Here is a 17,051-nt window from a genome sequence, read left to right as displayed (position 1 = left end):
GGCTGATTCCATTTGCCGACAGAACCATGCCGACAAATGTTAACTTATCCATGCTGAACTGGCACTTTGCTGCATTGAGGGTCGATCCACGCTCTCCGAGCCTCTTGATTACCAGCTTCAGGCGTGCGTCATGTTCGGCTTGGTCTTTGCCATGTACTATTATGTCGTCCGAGATGTTCTCCTGCCCATCTATCCCGGCGAGTGCTGTTTGGATCTCATGTTGATATTGTTCAGAGGCTGAATTAACTCTTAATTGTAATTCCCAGCCGAAATATGAAGGATGAAAATTTGGTATTGCCCCATATAAATCTCTCTAATTTTGAGTCAGTTCTAAACTGAAGGAACTGAAACAAATTTTGAAGGGCTTGTATGGCATGCCATCAAACTTTGATCCCTTATATTTCTATCGGGAATTGCAATTTAGAGCTAATTTTTGGGATGAGGGCCTCTATTAGGTTCGTCTATAAAAAAAAAATGACATCATATCCCATAATTTCAAAAATTTTATTTTCGTGACGTCATCACTTTAGGACTCTATATGGCGGCCGGAAAATAGTGTAAACATATGTGGAACTTACTTTGGCTATCTAGGCGACTGATTATTAGTACTGATCAAACAAACATTTACATAAGCACTTTTCCTAATGCTCTAACTTCTAAAAAGGCTCAAAATCATGAGATAAGTATATATTTTTCGACGAACTCGATCGTAGCCTTGTGTCACGCACCTCCATAACCTTGAAATTCAGAATGCTCTGGATTCCAAACGAAGCATGCTATTGAGCTGTAAAATTGTAAACAGATATAAATATACCGCCTCTCATGCCTGATGAGGATAAAAACTTTGGTGGCTCTTTAGTTTTGGATTTTAGAAAGTGATGACGTCATGTGAAAACAATCTATACATTGTAGTCACCATCTGTCTTCTCATTGGCTAAAAAAAAGAAAGAAAAAACTACAGTTAATTCTGGGAAACAGCGCAACCTACAGATTATTCACTAATTTGCTAGCAGATTAGTGAATAATCTGTAGGTTGCGCGCGCCATGCATGATTTTCAAGAGTAATGTCAAGTTCACGGACAGCGAAGTAAGAACATGGCTTGTCGAAAATAAACTGTGTTCAGTGCGATAATGCGTTTGTCGTTATTTTCTTTAAAACAATGTATAATAAAACAATTATTAGATTCGGTTTTTGTGATATCCGAAATAATCAAGGTCTCGGTTAGTGTTATCAGCTTCACTTACCTCGACCTTCATTATTCCGGATATCACTAAAACCTCAGCCAATAATTGTTTATAATCTAACTTGCACGGCATCCGCGTTGAATTACATTGTAACGCAAATGAAAAAAGCTAAGCATTAAACTTAAAGGGCTATTGGGCTGAATTGTATGCACTAAATAAATCAACGTGTGAGAAGAAGAGAGAAAGGGTTTTTCTATATTGAACACATTCCTCGTGTGTGCGGCCCCACGCATGCCATACCGAAAACCGTGGGAAAGAACGCAAAACAAGTAAGCGTGCGAGCGTGACTGTGAGCGCGACGTGCGAGCGACGAATGGCGATGCCGCGAGCCGCTAGCAGCCATCTTCCGATGTCCGCGCTACTAGCGGCTCGCGGCATCGTTGCTCGCACGTCACGCTCACAATCATGAGTCACGCTCGCGCGCTTACTTGTTTTGCGTTCTTCCCCATGGATTTTCGAGGACGAGAGAGACTGCTCGCAGTCTAGGTGATGTGATAATGAAAACGAAAATTGAGCCTTAATTCATGGGCAGATTTCAGGGAAACTTAGGAGGCCACCCCTTCCCCCTCCCCTACGACTTTTTTCTATCTAGATGTCTTCGAACGTTCGTTACACAAATCGTCCCATGTTGGGTCGCCCTTCACGTAGCCCTGCGCCTGCACTCAGCGGATTTTCCCCTCTCGAGAAGGGCCGAGGAACACTGGGAACAAGACATTAATTCGCCGCTCGTGGCAAGTGTATAACCCTGCAAAACACGTCGGATTTAACTATTTTGATCTGAGTTTTTAGGTTTCAAGTGATTTTTCCTCTTTATTAGGTACCGGAAAAATTAATGCTCAGTTAGAAACATGTCAGATCATAAGCAACGTGTTTACGAAAGGTCTAACAAGATCCGGAAGAGAAAAATTCGAAGTTGAACGCCATGAAATGTTGACACAAGAAGAGGTACTTTCTTGAAACGATTAAGAGGTGAGCCATCTGATATTTTTCATTGTTGATAGTGGTAGGCTTTAGGGTTGATTACAGTGTTACAGTGTAAGTAAGCTTATTTTACACTAGATTTTTGATTCGGTCAGTGTAAAACGCAGACTGCGGACCGTAAACTACAGACTAAAATGCAGACTGACCATTGAGTCCTAACCGAAAACAGGCTAACTGGAGCATATTTTTTAGGCTAACCTAAGTGATATCAAGGCTAACCGGAGCGCGACTCAGCTGACCGGAGTGCAGTCTTTCACCGCAATTAGCCTGAATAATCATGTTTAAGATCAGCGCCTGATACTATTATTATAAAACGATATGTACTTATGAAGTCTGTAGTCTGCGGTATGCATTTTACTCTCAGTCTGCATTTTACCCCGGTCTGCAGTCCGCAGTCTGCGTTTTACACTGACGATTTTCAATTTGATTGCCAGCAAAGTGGAAGTGAAATCGGAACATCTTTGTACATTACTAAATTACATAGGCCATCAAAGAATATTTGACCGTACAGGCCCTTTCATAAAACAACCACAGAATCATTTAAATATATAGAACAGCTTAACTGTTGGAATTTTGTAAGCAGTATCATCAGTACAGAGTAAATGATGCAGTGCATAAATTAGTATCTTTAGAACATAAAGGAAAAAGAGTCTACTCCCATATACAATGTACTTAAATGTTGGGTGTTAAAGTTCAAAATACCATAGGTAATCAAATTTCTGTAGGTTCCATGTTAGAATCTAGTTGTAGTTTGTAACAAATTAGGTGGCTATTATGTTAGTTCCAGTAATTTAATGGAATAATTTTGAATAATTAATTTGTTTATTTATTTCTGTCCACTTATATTCTGTTTGCAGAATGCTAAAATGGATACAATCTATTGGTTCTATTTGACACACAAATCTTACAAGAGGCATGCAGGTTGTGGTTTCACTAGATAGTACAGCAGTAACCAGAGTTGTTGGAATATCGTTCCAGATTTGTACTATCCTTGTCAGCAAAAGCTTATACTAAGTATGTGTTGTTTGAATAAAACAATAACAAGGCTTAATCATTCTGCAATCATTGCAGGCTTTGTTAAATTTACTTTCTAGTCTGTTCTTCGTTTTTGGACTATTTGTATTTTGGCCAATGTACTATAATGTGTAGTCCCTAAAAAGGCCAATCACTGTTATAAGATTTTACAATTGAAGTGCATGGTACCTATACAGTTATTGGAGAGCCTTACAGTCAAACTCACAAGACCGTGAACACCTAAAATATGTCTGGAATGTTTATTGAGTTATAACCAGTCATGAGCGAGATCTACAACCACAGAAACCACAGAAACAGATGAGTTTCTATCGGTCATGGAACAAATTTGTTTTGTGACCGGTCTCAAAATAAATCCTCTATTTCGGTTATACAAGAAATTAGATAATTGCTCTTACAGGCTATTTAAACACTAGTGAAGAGGGTTTGGGATATTTTTAATGTGAGAAAACTGTTTTCACAAACCAATGTGCTGGGCCGAAACGACTAGTGGCCAAGCGCAAACAATCCAAATCAGTACTTTCATTATTTTGTTCCATCGTCATAATAATTATTTTGACAACGACGAAAAGCAACGAGTGATATTGATGAAAATAGAAGTCTTCCATTATATTTTGTAATATGTGAATCAAGTGCAAATTTATTTGAGAAGGAACAGTGGAAAATTTGAGGTGTTTACTATTTGCCACAACTAGTTGCATAATTAGCAAACATTTGCATTTATCATGGTCAATCTTTCCAAGGTGTTTAGATCACCGAACCACTGGGCCCAAGGGATTGTAATAGTTTGCTAAAATAAATTGAGTTGCTAGTTTAACCAAAGATGATACCAAGGTTAGTGAAACCACCAAAATTCAATCTAGGACTCAAATCTTACCCAATCTGACCTTAAGGATAATCTTCATTTGCGCGTGACATGATCATTTTCTAAAATCCAAAACTAAAGAGGCACTAGTTAAAGTTTTTATCCTCATCAGGCATACATATGTAAGAGGGGTATAAATTTATATCTTTTAACAACTTTTCACCTTAATGGCTTGCTTTGTCTGGAAACAAGCACATTTTGAATTTCAGAGTTATGGTGGTGCGTAACATAAAGGTACGAAAGCAGTTGTCAAAAAATATTTACTTATCTCGTGGCTTTTAGCCTTTTTAGAAGTTAAAATATTAGGAAAAGTGCTTAATATTTAGATGTTTGCTTGTTCAGTTCAGATAATCAGCCGCCTAGATATCCAAAGTAACTTCCAGATGTTTACAATATTTGCCTGCTGCAATGTTGGTGTATAATGGAGGTACACCAACATGGCAGTTTCGTACTGGGCTCTGTAAATTTGCGCAAAATATTTCAACAAACATCTGAAGCTTGGGAAGATGCACAGCTTGTAGAGCTAAAACTTGGAAAGGTGTCTTCTTTATTTATCTCCTATAACATCACAATTTCTTGAATTTATCCACTGAATGGTCAATTCGAATTAATTTTTGTGTGACAGTACAAACCAAGAATACCAGCTCTAGAACTCTATGTCTACTTTTTTCCTAATTTAATTAATTAAAAGTCATTTGCATTTATACTTATTTAAAGTTTTCATCAGCAATGTATATGCTTTCATGGAAGGTCAGCACAGGCATCATGTTCGTCAGTACCATAGTTGTATCTTGTGTCATTAATTGTTGAGTACTGTTTGAGAAGGATCAAGAACCATTCATTTGATGTATTACGTGTGATCTGAAGAGTTTATGCAAGCCTTCTGAGTTGTCTTGCAGGTAGGATTGTCAAAGTTTAATTAGCAGGTCTGGAGAATGTAAATTTGGTATCTTTCTTACTTTGTATAATTGCAATCAACAAATGACACTGGAAAATCTTCCTGTCTTTGCTGAGGTGATGTCATCCACTATTGCAATAGGCCTATTAGGAAAATTATTTCAAATATGATCCTTGTAACCTTTTCATGAAATATATGATCTTGAACACGATGACACTTCAGTCTGGACTGAAAAGAAAAGAGTAACACCTTTGCAGTGTCTCGTTGTTTGCATTCCATCTAGTGGCTTCAACTTTCTTCCCAGTTTATGTTTATTGTCCTGGTCCAAATAATTATAGACATCTTGATCTTCCATTTAGGTCTAAAACTGTTTGCATTCCTGTTAGTGGCTTTTCTTTTGTCTTCCTTAGTCTGTATTGAATGTGCTGGTTAAAAAAAAAATAAACAAATTGTGATGTCAAGTCATCTTGGCAAACATGCATATATGTATCTAGGGTTATGCAATCCCAAGCTTCCTTTTTTTGACAAAGTCAGTAGATCTGATCTTGTCCTTGCCTTTAGATCATGAAGTTTATACAGTCTTGAGTGACAGTGATATAATTGTGTAGTCTAGATCTAGAATAAGGATATAGTTTAGAATCACTCTGTCGTAAATGCTGTGTCTTTAGGGTTACCATATGCCTTTTGAAGTGTCATGCATCTAAGCGATGTAGCTAATTTGACATGTAAACAACAAAAACATGTCAGGGGATATTTTATTTTGAATTTTTTTATCTTTCCAAGAGTGATTTTTGTACAATCACTTCGTATATTTTTTTTAATCCTATTTCAAAATTGTTCTGTAACTTTTATTTTCACTGAAATTGAATATGGCAAAATGCAGACATGTTGTTTAAGCACTTTGAGTCTAGAACCTGAGTAACATATTAAATTAGCAAAAAAATTGAATTGACCTGTAGCTTTCTAAAGGTAATTTGGACACTCCCATTAGGGGGCCTTGATAATTGGATAACTCATTTTATTTCAAAAGTCTTGGTCTCGTTTGATAACCAGCTCTATAAGCTTTAATTTGATATAGGGGTTTACGTATCTACAGTACAGTGAAAAAGGGGAGCATTACTTCTCTTGGATGCGAAACACCTATATACGGTAGCCTTAAACCATATATTTTGTAACGTTTCGCTAATTACACTGGAGTATGTTCACTATGTATGGTTCGTGTTAACTGTAGAAGTATTTTAGGCGTGAATCCCTAAGGGGCTAGTAGGCTATTTAAGAATTTGTAAGTTATGCAAGAGCCACTCGAAGGCATCTCTTTCAACTTTGCTTTTGCTGTTATGTCGTCGGATACTGAACGAGCGAGCGTTCCCGCTTCGATCGCGCAATCCTTCACTAAGGGAGATCCTTTTCATGAGACTGCTCCACGAACATTGTTTCCTCGTCTTTTGGACGTTAAGTTTGATCAGAAGTTCGCTGCATTCAAACGCGATCTCGACGAGAAACAAGCTGCCACTCAGTCTCAACTGTAGAGGCTAAAAACGGTGTCCAAGGATTCGAGTTCTTTTAACTCTAAAGTACAATACGAGTTCAGCAACTCTCTGCTGGATGCAACAGACGGGACCAGCAAGACCATCTCAAAAGGAAACCTTTCAGCAGCCAAGTTATTTCGTTCCGCGGACAAGAACCCCGCTGCTTGGGCAGCAGTGCAAGTACGAATCGGACGAACTCGCCGAAGATTCAGAGGAAGAGAAAAAGCTCTTATCAGCCGAAATACGAACGCTAGCTAAGATCCGGGAGAAAAAGCGGAAAAATGCGTCTAGCTGGCCAACTCTACAGCTACCCGCTCAACATCCACTGAAGCTCCATCCACTCATGGCCTGTCCAATTATTTTTCTTCTAATCAGCCTTTTTGTTTTTTTCGCATGCAGTCCTTTCGTGGACGTCAGCCTCAACTAGCAGACAAGAGTTTCAGATGCGGCCAAAGAAGCCACTGAGCAAATCCATCTTCCTACCGAAGCCGTTTTAGAGGAGCCGCTGCAGTCCCTCCAAGCGGTAAAAATACATACTTATGGCAAATACCAAGCTGCATTGAAGAGAATGGGATAAGATGAGTATATAATTTATTCAATTTAATCAAATGATTGGGAGACTTTGACCCAGTTGAACTTATTGGTAATTTTGTTGAACCGTGTGATTCAAGGTTTTTGGAAGTCTTGAAAAGACAATTTTCTCTAAGGGGCTAAAAAATTTCTGTAGCTGTTCATTCATCGTTCGCGTAAATTTTGGATATGTCAATTGCGTCCATTACTTTTGACTTTGTCATGGCAACCGCAAACTTCTTATAGGTCTAGACAAAGATCAACTTTTTTGACATACTTCTGTATTTTTTTTTTTTTTTTTTCAGCTTTGTTCATCATTTTGCTGAACTTCACCAAATTGTACATTTCATAAGCATTCTAGATTATTTTTTGACTTTTTTAAGAAAATAGTAAAATCCAAGATGGCGGGTCAAATGACGTCATGCGACGTCACAGCCAAAAATTCTGTCATTATTTTATAGAGCAGGCTCAGGGTTTTCTATTTAATGAATGTAAATTTATTTTCTGTGCCTTAATAGAACGAAAACCCAAGGAGGGGGTTTCATCCTCCTTGTACCACGATGGGAGTATTAGTCCGAGGGTTAACGATTGTACTAGCCCCGATGACTGAATGAGTGAGTAAAGACTGATTATCAGGACGGAACGCATTATATTTAAGTTAAAGGCAACCTTAAGGTTAATGTAGAGTTTTCAAATCATATAGGTGCTTCTTGCTTTATTCGCGATACTATTTTTGATGGGTATCAGACTCTCTTTATTTACATTCTACCCTCAGCTCAGTTTTCTAATAATCACTCAGCCATTCAGTCCAGTACAGTGATTTGTCGAGCAGCCTATTTCTGATCTTCTGGCCACAGGTTCAGTTGTCGAGGCGCGTGTGCTCCTGCTGTTGTTAACCCGTTGTCAGTTTCCATACAGTTGGAGTTCTGGAAGAACAATGTTTCTTATCTCAATTCCAGTGTTTTGCAGACGTTGCTCGCAGACTATCTCGTATTGTATACTCGGATGTTAGTGCTATTGGATTGGCTGCTTTCATTGCCATTGGTAACTTGCCTGTTTTTGCGCAAAAACTGAGATTCTATGTAGACGTATACCAGATTTAGTACCACGTGGAGAGAACTCCACTCTGTTTGTTTTGCTTTGAAAAGTTTGCCCATCTTCTTTCAGGGTGCTCTGTTAAGTGGTTTACAGACAACCAAACTGTACCTTTTATCGTCGATTCTGGTAGTATGAAACTGTGTTCGCTTCAACTCGCCGGTGATATATTTGATACCGCCAAGAAAGTAATATCAAAATCGAGGCTGAGTTGATACCTCGTTCAGCTGATTACTTATGCAAGATCGTCGGTTGATGACTGGTCAGTTAAAGATAGCTATTTTCATGAAGTAACCTCTTATTTGGGTCCCTGTTCAATTGATTACTTTCCCAGTTTAAAAAAAAAAAAAAATCAAGTTTTCCCAGTTTCTATTCGAATATTCCCTAGCATTTAGTTGGCTAGGAGAAACCTGTTGGCTAGTGCCACCTGTTTTCGTTAGTTAAAAATGTCTTCCGCCACATATGTTTTTGTTAATAGAACTGGTTACTCTTTATTGGCCTTTCAGCTCCCTTTTGGCCTTTAATTTTTGGTGGATCGTAGGTGGGGTTTCAGATCTTTTGTTATTGATTTTCTCTTGAGAACGGTAAAGATGTTTATCTCCATGGGGCAAATAATAGTTCCCTTTTGGCTCGGAGAATTTTAGTAGCTTGTCGGCGCTGTACAGTCTAATGTCCAGTAGAATCTGTCTATGGAGAAGTCATGCCGCGTGGTCACGATTAAGCTGTTTTAGGCCGTTGGGCCATGTCATCTTTGTGCGGGACCGCCCGTTTATCATGTGTTGATCTTAAATGATTGCACTGTTTTAGGCCATTGGGCCATGTAATTTTTGTGCGGGACTGCCCGTTTATCGTGGGTTGATCTTAGGTGATTGCACTGTTTTAGGCCGTTGGACCATGTCATCTTTGTGCGGGACTGCCCGTTTATCACGTGTTGATCTTAGGTGATTACACTGTTTTAGGCCGTTGAGCCATGCCGTTTTTTTGCAGGACTGCCAGTATATAGTGTGCTGAATGCAGGATTTACGCCTCTGGGCCTTCCTTATGTTCTGATCTGCGTGTTGTTGCATTTTTGCTTTTTCTAATTGTTCTCACATTTCTTTTGTTATCTTTCAAGTCTACAAGGGGATGAGTGTTTACTTCAAAGGTTGCCCACTCAAGAGATCCAGACGGCTTCGCAAGTCGACGGAAGGTCTTCCCTTGCGTCCCTCTAAAGTAAAGGCCCCTCCAACAACAGAGCGTTATTCAAGTGACTTTCAAACATTTAGAGAATGGTCTTCGCGCTTTGAGGAAGTCGCTTGTTTGCCGTCTGATGAGACGTCAGTTGCTCCTTATTTGGAGTATTTTGCTGCAGCAGAGTTCCCTCTACTCCACACTTGAGTCTGCCTGTTATGGCATAAATTGGCACACCATCGGTATGGCTTTCCGATTTGCGATTTGACTTGAAGTGTTCTCGAGGCGGCTAAAATTGAGCTTGCAAAACCTGTTTCCATAAAAAGGGGGGCGCTGTTACTCCCGAGATGATTTTGAGGATATATAGTAGGTTTGCGGACCCCCAGGCTAATCCTTCTAATCTTCGCTTAGCTGCAATTTGCGTGACTGCCTAACGGCTTTTCTCCGCCGCAACGAGTTAGCTAGCCTTCGTTGTTGTGACGTTAGTTTTTGCGATACATTTGTCAGAATTTATACATGTGAGAGCAAATCAGATGTTTATTATATGTAATTTTTAGTTTTAATTTTATGAATTTATTTTCTCGAAGATATAGCATATTTTGCTCTCAAAAAATTCGTAGTAAAATAAAGTTTTAGACTTGGCATGCGTGTGCGGAACTAGGATATCTTATACACTTGTTTGATCTACATAGCTTAAGAACAGGGACCGCTAAGGAGCAGGTATCAGCAATCTACACTTTTTATGTCACGGCAGATGGAAGACTGATCGAGCCAAGGACGGCTAGCTTCTTACGGCTATATTAAGATAAGTTAGAATCTTTACTTTCAGTGTCTTGAAGTTTGCACACTTAGATTCCTTTGTTCTCTTTCTTTATTTTCGAAAGCGGGCATCAATAAACGAGATGCCCGCCCCTGATGCTGTGTTTGTGTTTATTAAGATTAGTTACAAAATATTTTATAATCGTTTCAGGGTGATTAGAGTATAAATATATTTTGTAACGTTTCGCTAATTACACTGGAGTATGTTCACTATGTATGGTTCGTGTTAACTGTAGAAGTATTTTAGGCGTGAATCTCTAAGGGGCTAGTAGGCTATTTAAGAATTTGTAAGTTATGCAAGAGCCACTCGAAGGCATCTCTTTCAACTTTGCTTTTTAATTTTTCTGTTTATTCACTGCTGTATTTTCTTTATGATGATGTAACGCTCGCTGTATCCTCCATCAATAAACGAGATGCCCGCCCTTGATGCTGTGTTTGTGTTTATTAAGATTAGTTACAAAATATTTTAAAATCGTTTCAGGGTGATTAGAGTATAAATGAACTTATTGCTTCCTTCCATTTTTTGTGAAACAATTTATGACACAGCCACCTTTATAGCGGAGCTCCCAGCGGCTGCCGCCAAGCGGAGCCCCATAACTATAGAAACAGAACCACATGCACGCGAACAAATAGAAAACCACAGAACTATTTTTTCATGGTCAACATGTCTAGCAGTGTGGATCATGGCGGGTGCGCCCAACAAAGCCAATGCCGCAGAACATGGCGGCCATAGTTTAATCATACATGTATGATATTGGACATCCATGTCATGGTCAATTGACAGCTGTCAAAACAAGGTATCTGCTGACCAGTATTATGTGACCATATCACAGGCTCAGGTTAAGAGCTCATCAAGGTCACATGTTTTTTAAAAGTTGACCGCTGACAAAGTACCGGTTTTCTATTGGATTGTGGGCTCAAACTAGGTTAACTTGTTGATCAGGGCCCGGTTGATCAGGGCCGGGTTGTTCAGAAGGTATACTAATGTTTTTCACTGCTTATGTTTAATGTAGTTTGAGATTATTGAAACTCAAAACAGAAGGCCAGACATTATAAACAGAAAACCTCAACGCAAAGTTGCAAAACTCACATCAAAATCCTGGGTTAGCTTACTCGGGCTTTAAGCAACCTCGCCCAGGAGCTCCACTTTTAGGCTTGGCTAAATCTAAATATTACAATGTTTACAAATGACTCAGTGGTGGCGTGAATTTGTACATGTATTTTGTAACATAATCGTGCATTGCTATTTGCCTTCATGCTGTACATCCATCAATAGTTCAGTTTTTTTTTTTTTCATAAAATATGCTATTAATACTCTCTACCTTTTAAAAAATACTGGAATTCTACATAGCCTTAAGACACTTTCCAAAAGTGACTGTAAAAAGATACAGTTAAAAGTATGACAGCTGTACAGTATTAAGAACAGCATACAGGAATATAATGAGATCCATTCCCTACTGCAAAATTGCAACATTGCAACATTCACAATGAAAAAATCCCCCTGGCTTTAATGGTAAATATAACACTTTGTGGATGAACACTTACAGCATTTAGGCTGCCATTAATAATTTTATAATTCAACTTCAATAATTGATGTGTTTTTTTTTTCTCCACGAAGATTGTGGACTACAGGGACTGTTAACTACTGAGTGACCCCATCAAACATATAATTTTGTAATTAAATTATGTCAAAAATTAATCAGTAAGCTATAAGTAAGGTATACCATATACACATATTTTGCCTTCACTACATGTAGACAATTGAACACACTCGGAGGTTTTGATGCATATGTGCATTTGGTCAGCCAAATCCAAGATGTGTTTAATTAAGACATCAGTAAAATTACAGCTAAATGGATAAAAAATATATCCTACATGCACCAAAGTTGAACACGTAAACCCCCTCAAAAAATTGAAAAATAGGGACCGTGTATCCCCAAATGCAGTGGCACCAATGGAATCATCTCCGTGTAGAGCTTTCTCTGCATGCAGGGTCATTGATTGATGTAGAAAAAATAGTTCATGTTCATGTGCAAAAGGGGAATATGGAGGTGCTATTAGCAATTTACCACGTTTCAGAAGAGTGTATGGATTTAGTATTTTGGAAAATTATGTTCCATACTTGCTGCATCAGCAAGCCTAGTGTAATACTAATCATCCATTCGACATTTCAACAACAACAACAAAACCGAGGAAAACTACATAATCACAATATGCATATCACTACACCTGAATCAAACGAACGATGCCAGAAATGTTACAGAAAATTCGTTTAAGATTGATTATCATTCCAGTTAAAGCCAACAAATGCATTTAGAAGCCACAAAACGTCCAAAATCTCAAAGACTTGCGGTGTTCAAGTTTAATAATTATTCGCGCCAAAGCGTAATTTGAAGATTATTTTTGCCGACGGCTTTGTAGTCCTTTTTTCGGCCGTAGCTTTACCAGTCTTTTACCAATAACCTTAAAAGAAATTCAGCCAAACATTTCACTAAACCGAATAAATTAAACAAACAAAACGAGGAAGTCTCCATAATTTGTAAACGCAGTATGCATGACAACATACGAGCGTCAAAAGCTGTCAAGGAGAGCAAAGCGATGGTTTTCCTTCTTCCAAAGGTAAACAGAAGAAGAAATTATAACAGTCTACAAAGCGGCTGTCCTTACTAACACAAAGAAAACTTCAAAACTCGCCTGGCAGTATTTACAAATACAGTTTTATTACTTTTAGACGTGAGGTTATCGATATACGGCGAAAACGACAGGAAACTAAACTTGTTTAAACTTTATATTAAACAACGACTCTAGTCTTATTGTTTGAAACTTATCAAATTTCTCCCAGTATGCTTCCAAATCAGATAATCTGGGAGACTTGCAAACTCCTATTGAAGATATAAGCTTAACTTCTAAGCTTGTCTTGCCGAAGCAACTACATAATTTTTATGGAAAACGCGAAAGTTTCTATGTAACAAAGTCGCTTACCACAATTTGGCAGTTCACTTCAGTTTGAATCCTATAAGCAGAAACTTCCAGCAAAAGTTGCGAAGACTGAACTGAACTAATCTTTTCGATAGATCAACGAATCAACCACTTTTTTCCCGCTGTGATTTTTCCTCTAAACACAAGAAACACATTTGATTTCGCTTGTTGATCACCTGATCATGTGACTTCTTGCACGGCTGCACATCTCGACGCGCGAAGTTCTGTAGTTTTCTGAGTAAATTTTTCGGGTATTCCAGCTCTTTTCTATAGCCGTCGTTCGCTCTGCCTCACGGCATTGTTCGGTATTATTTCATATCCTTTCTCTAGCCCTCACTCGATCTAATTCACCGCATTGTTCAGTACTATCTCGCCTCCTTTCTAGCCCTGGCCCGCTCTTTCGCGATCGTCTTCGCCACTTCTTTGGCTGTTAATCCTTGCTCTCTGCCGTTCTCTTTCACGTTCTGCTTCAGTTAAACCCTATCTTGAAAACGTTAGATCAACCTCTCCGATCGTTTGTTAACATTAAAAATAGAAGTAAGTTTTTTCAGTCCCTGACTTTTCTGAAAAATCCCGCCCAGGACAGATGGCATTCCTTATCTTCCCCGTGAGGACTACCTCGAGACGCCCCTCCCCTCCCCCAGAGTCTGTACGGACGGCGTTCGCTCGTTCGTACGCTGACGTCATAACCAAATTTTCTCGGCTTGATGGGTTACCAATTTTATTTACCCATGGTGCTTCGCTGGCGCGCTTCGCGCGCTGAAGCTCCGCTACTAGCAAAAATCATAGACGGCACTGACAGTTGCTGCCAAAACTTCACTTTCTTCGCTTCAAAAATTAAGTCATACAAACGGCTCACAAAACACTCACTGTGGTTAAGATGGCCCGTGTGAACATGAAGACTTGTGAATAACATTGTGAACTTGAAAATCCCGATTAGACAAAGTAGAACAAGGAGCAAGAACGATAACCAAAGGTTTTAAGAGTCGCTACCTCTAAACATTGAGAATCCGACGACAGGTCGGAAAATTCGAATTTTCTTTTATTGTATCAAAAAGACCATTTTGGTGAACTCTTCTCAGAAAGATACTTTAAAGCATCCAGCGAAGTCACATTTTTGTGAAATCTAGGAAAGTTCGAAACACCGCTCAATCAACCAAGATGGTCGATGGAATTTAGTCAGCAATGCGCATTTTCAACAGGCCAGTACAGAACGAAGGGAACTTGCCTGGGTTTCATATTCACAGAGTTTGTAATTTACGCTTGGATAATTTCTTCTAGCGGAAATCATCTTAAAGTAAATATGTTTCGCCTACCTCTTCGTCGTTTGAAAATTATAACTATTCTAACATGGCTCCGAGGCTTTCGGGTCGAAATTGTATTTATTTATTTATTTATTTATTTTTTTTAAGTTCCTTTTGTCTCTCAATTCCCAAAAGAGACGTGAATACAAAGAAAACAACACCAAATATAGGGGTTTGTCCTGAAAACTACGGAGCCATGTCGGAATATTGATATATCGAACATGGCCTACTGCGTCCCATTAGACGACCGAGCGGTGATGTGCGTGAGAATAGATCGATTTCGATATATTAAAATTCAGCCTAACACAATAGACCTCGACACGAGGCTCTTGGGAATAAACCCCACAACCTCTGCAGTTATTCCCCAGAGCCTCGTACAAGTCTATTTCCCGTACGCGCAATACTAACAATAAAAATATATTCGGCTTGGTTAAGGAAATAACTTCGCCTCTATCTAACGCTTTATGGATAGCCATTAACAAACGTTTCCATGTTCGCCAGAAAAGCAGTCAGCCACTTTCCCTCTCTTCCTTACAGAGGAAGGGAGGCTGCGTGGGAAGCAATCTTTCCAGGCTTCTTTTTAAACAAATACAACCTAAGCCTGTGCGGATCAGAGAAGCGAGCAATATTCTGCCAGCAAAGAGATAAAGGGGAATTTAAAATTTGATAGTCGATAACACGAGTTGTTGTCATTTCTCGTTTTAGTAACGTTTACTAGAGGAAAAAAACAAGGATCTTACCTGTTTTTATGTCGAATTGCAGAAGCACTACACTCGTCACTGCTTTGGGGAACCCGAAAAAATTCGGAAACACTCGCCTCTGCCTCGCCGGAATTCTCACAGCACGTGTTGTCTACCCAAACTCCGTTCGTCAATCTAGATCAAGAACTCTATTGTCGGGAACATCGACTTTTCTGAGAAGATTTAAACACTAACCAACTTCTAGGGTCATACACTACGGATTTCTCTTACAATTCTAAGCCTTGTTGAAAAGAACGAGGAAGGGGAAGATGCAAAAACACTTGAGGACGTGCAATAAACTCTTCTAGTTTTATTGCCATAGCCTTGGTGCTCTAAGACCAGAGAATTGTAAGGTCTCAAAAAGCTAAAAATTATTTGATAACCCCTCTCCCCTCTTTTTTATTTTTTTTATTTTTTTTTTATTTTTTTTTTTTATTTTAAGGATGTGCGATGCCAATGACAAGATGACTATTGATCAAAGCGCATTTATCCTCTAAACTCCATTAATATGTTAAAATTACATATAACGAGATATGGGGCCATTGCATTGAACTGTTTTTTTTTTATTTTTCCTTATCATTTTACCAAGACGTGATGCATGGCTTTGATGTGTTTCTCTCCTTTATCTGGATGGTGCTTTGCCACGTTTCCACAATAGTAAGTTGCTATACAAACCTGATTCTGGAGTCACAAAAATGGCATTTTTTGTCATTTTGATTTATTTTTAAGGATGCTGATCATCGGGGGGTACTTAACAAAGTTTAATACGGAGAGGCTCCGCCCCGAGGTCCAACCCCTTACCCTTTTATATACCATTTTGGCAAAATAGGCACCCCTTTTATATTCCTTTTATTAAAAAAAAGGTACCCCTTTCACATACCTACTTTACAACACTGCACCCCCTTTCTAAACCCTTGTAACGTCTATTCGAAATATTTTACTTAAAGGCCCTGTTAAATACCTAAATGACCGATTTCCCTACCCTTTTATATACCCCAACTTGTGAAATCCCCACCCTTTTATATACCTGAAGCCTGAAAAAGGTACCCCTTTCTGGCGGAGCCTCCCCGTACAGGCCATTGAAAGGAGTAACCCCCCCCCCCCCCTACCCCGATGCCGATTCTTGCCTGTGATGCCTCATTGTGCTCACACACAAAATTGATCCAATAATGCTCTGATATTCTCTTCGGTGCTCGGAGTACTACTGGTGTATGCAGTTACGTCTTTCCAATTTTGACGCTAGTTCGGGGAATCCTACTGCAGCCGTAAGTAACTGTAGCTCCTTTCAAATTCAAATCAGTAATTTCCATTGTAAAAGTGTACTCAATGAAGCCGGATTATCCCCGCCTTTGATCCAATCAAATTATTTGAACAGATTTAAGAAGAATTGTGACTGGAGTATTTTAGCGTACTTTATGAGAGCACAGATACATGTTTGCGCCACTTTTACTCCTTTGGAATTATTATTCGAATGCCTGAGGAAATGAATGAAATCTTTGTCATCAACCAAACAAACAACAACAGCAACAACAAAAAACAAAATATAAAGAAACAAACTCAAGAAGTAGGGAGAAACAATCGAATCCTCCTCGTGTCTCCCCCTACACGTTCGTGCTCTACCGCGTTCTAAATGCTTTACAACAGAACAGAGAAGGGGGGCGGGGGTCATTGTCAGTGCATGGCGGGTTTGGCAATAAAGCAAATACACGCCAGAACATCACAACTGCTCTGCTCATTTTGCATAACCACTTAATTTAGTCCACATTCGCTCTACCTTCCCCCAGTATCGAATCCAAACCAATGAAGTCTAAAGATAACATCTCA

The 17,051-nt window shown here is 39.0% G+C and overlaps 1 long non-coding RNA gene across 1 annotated transcript; it reads left to right on the top strand.

The window, feature by feature from the left end:
- Positions 1-1,364: 1,364 nt before the first annotated feature.
- LOC149110227 (uncharacterized) lies at positions 1,365-3,277 on the top strand. The gene is made up of 2 exons (XR_016208211.1): positions 1,365-2,214; positions 3,084-3,277. It is a non-coding gene; the product is annotated as an uncharacterized LOC149110227 (long non-coding RNA).
- Positions 3,278-17,051: the final 13,774 nt, after the last annotated feature.

Source organism: Orbicella faveolata, unplaced genomic scaffold (assembly GCF_042242905.1).
Source record: "Orbicella faveolata isolate gen_17 unplaced genomic scaffold, um_ofav_v1 contig_24, whole genome shotgun sequence".
Lineage (NCBI taxonomy): Eukaryota > Metazoa > Cnidaria > Anthozoa > Scleractinia > Merulinidae > Orbicella > Orbicella faveolata.
Note: the sequence above shows the minus strand (reverse complement) of the source record. Positions and strands in the feature narration are given on the sequence as shown.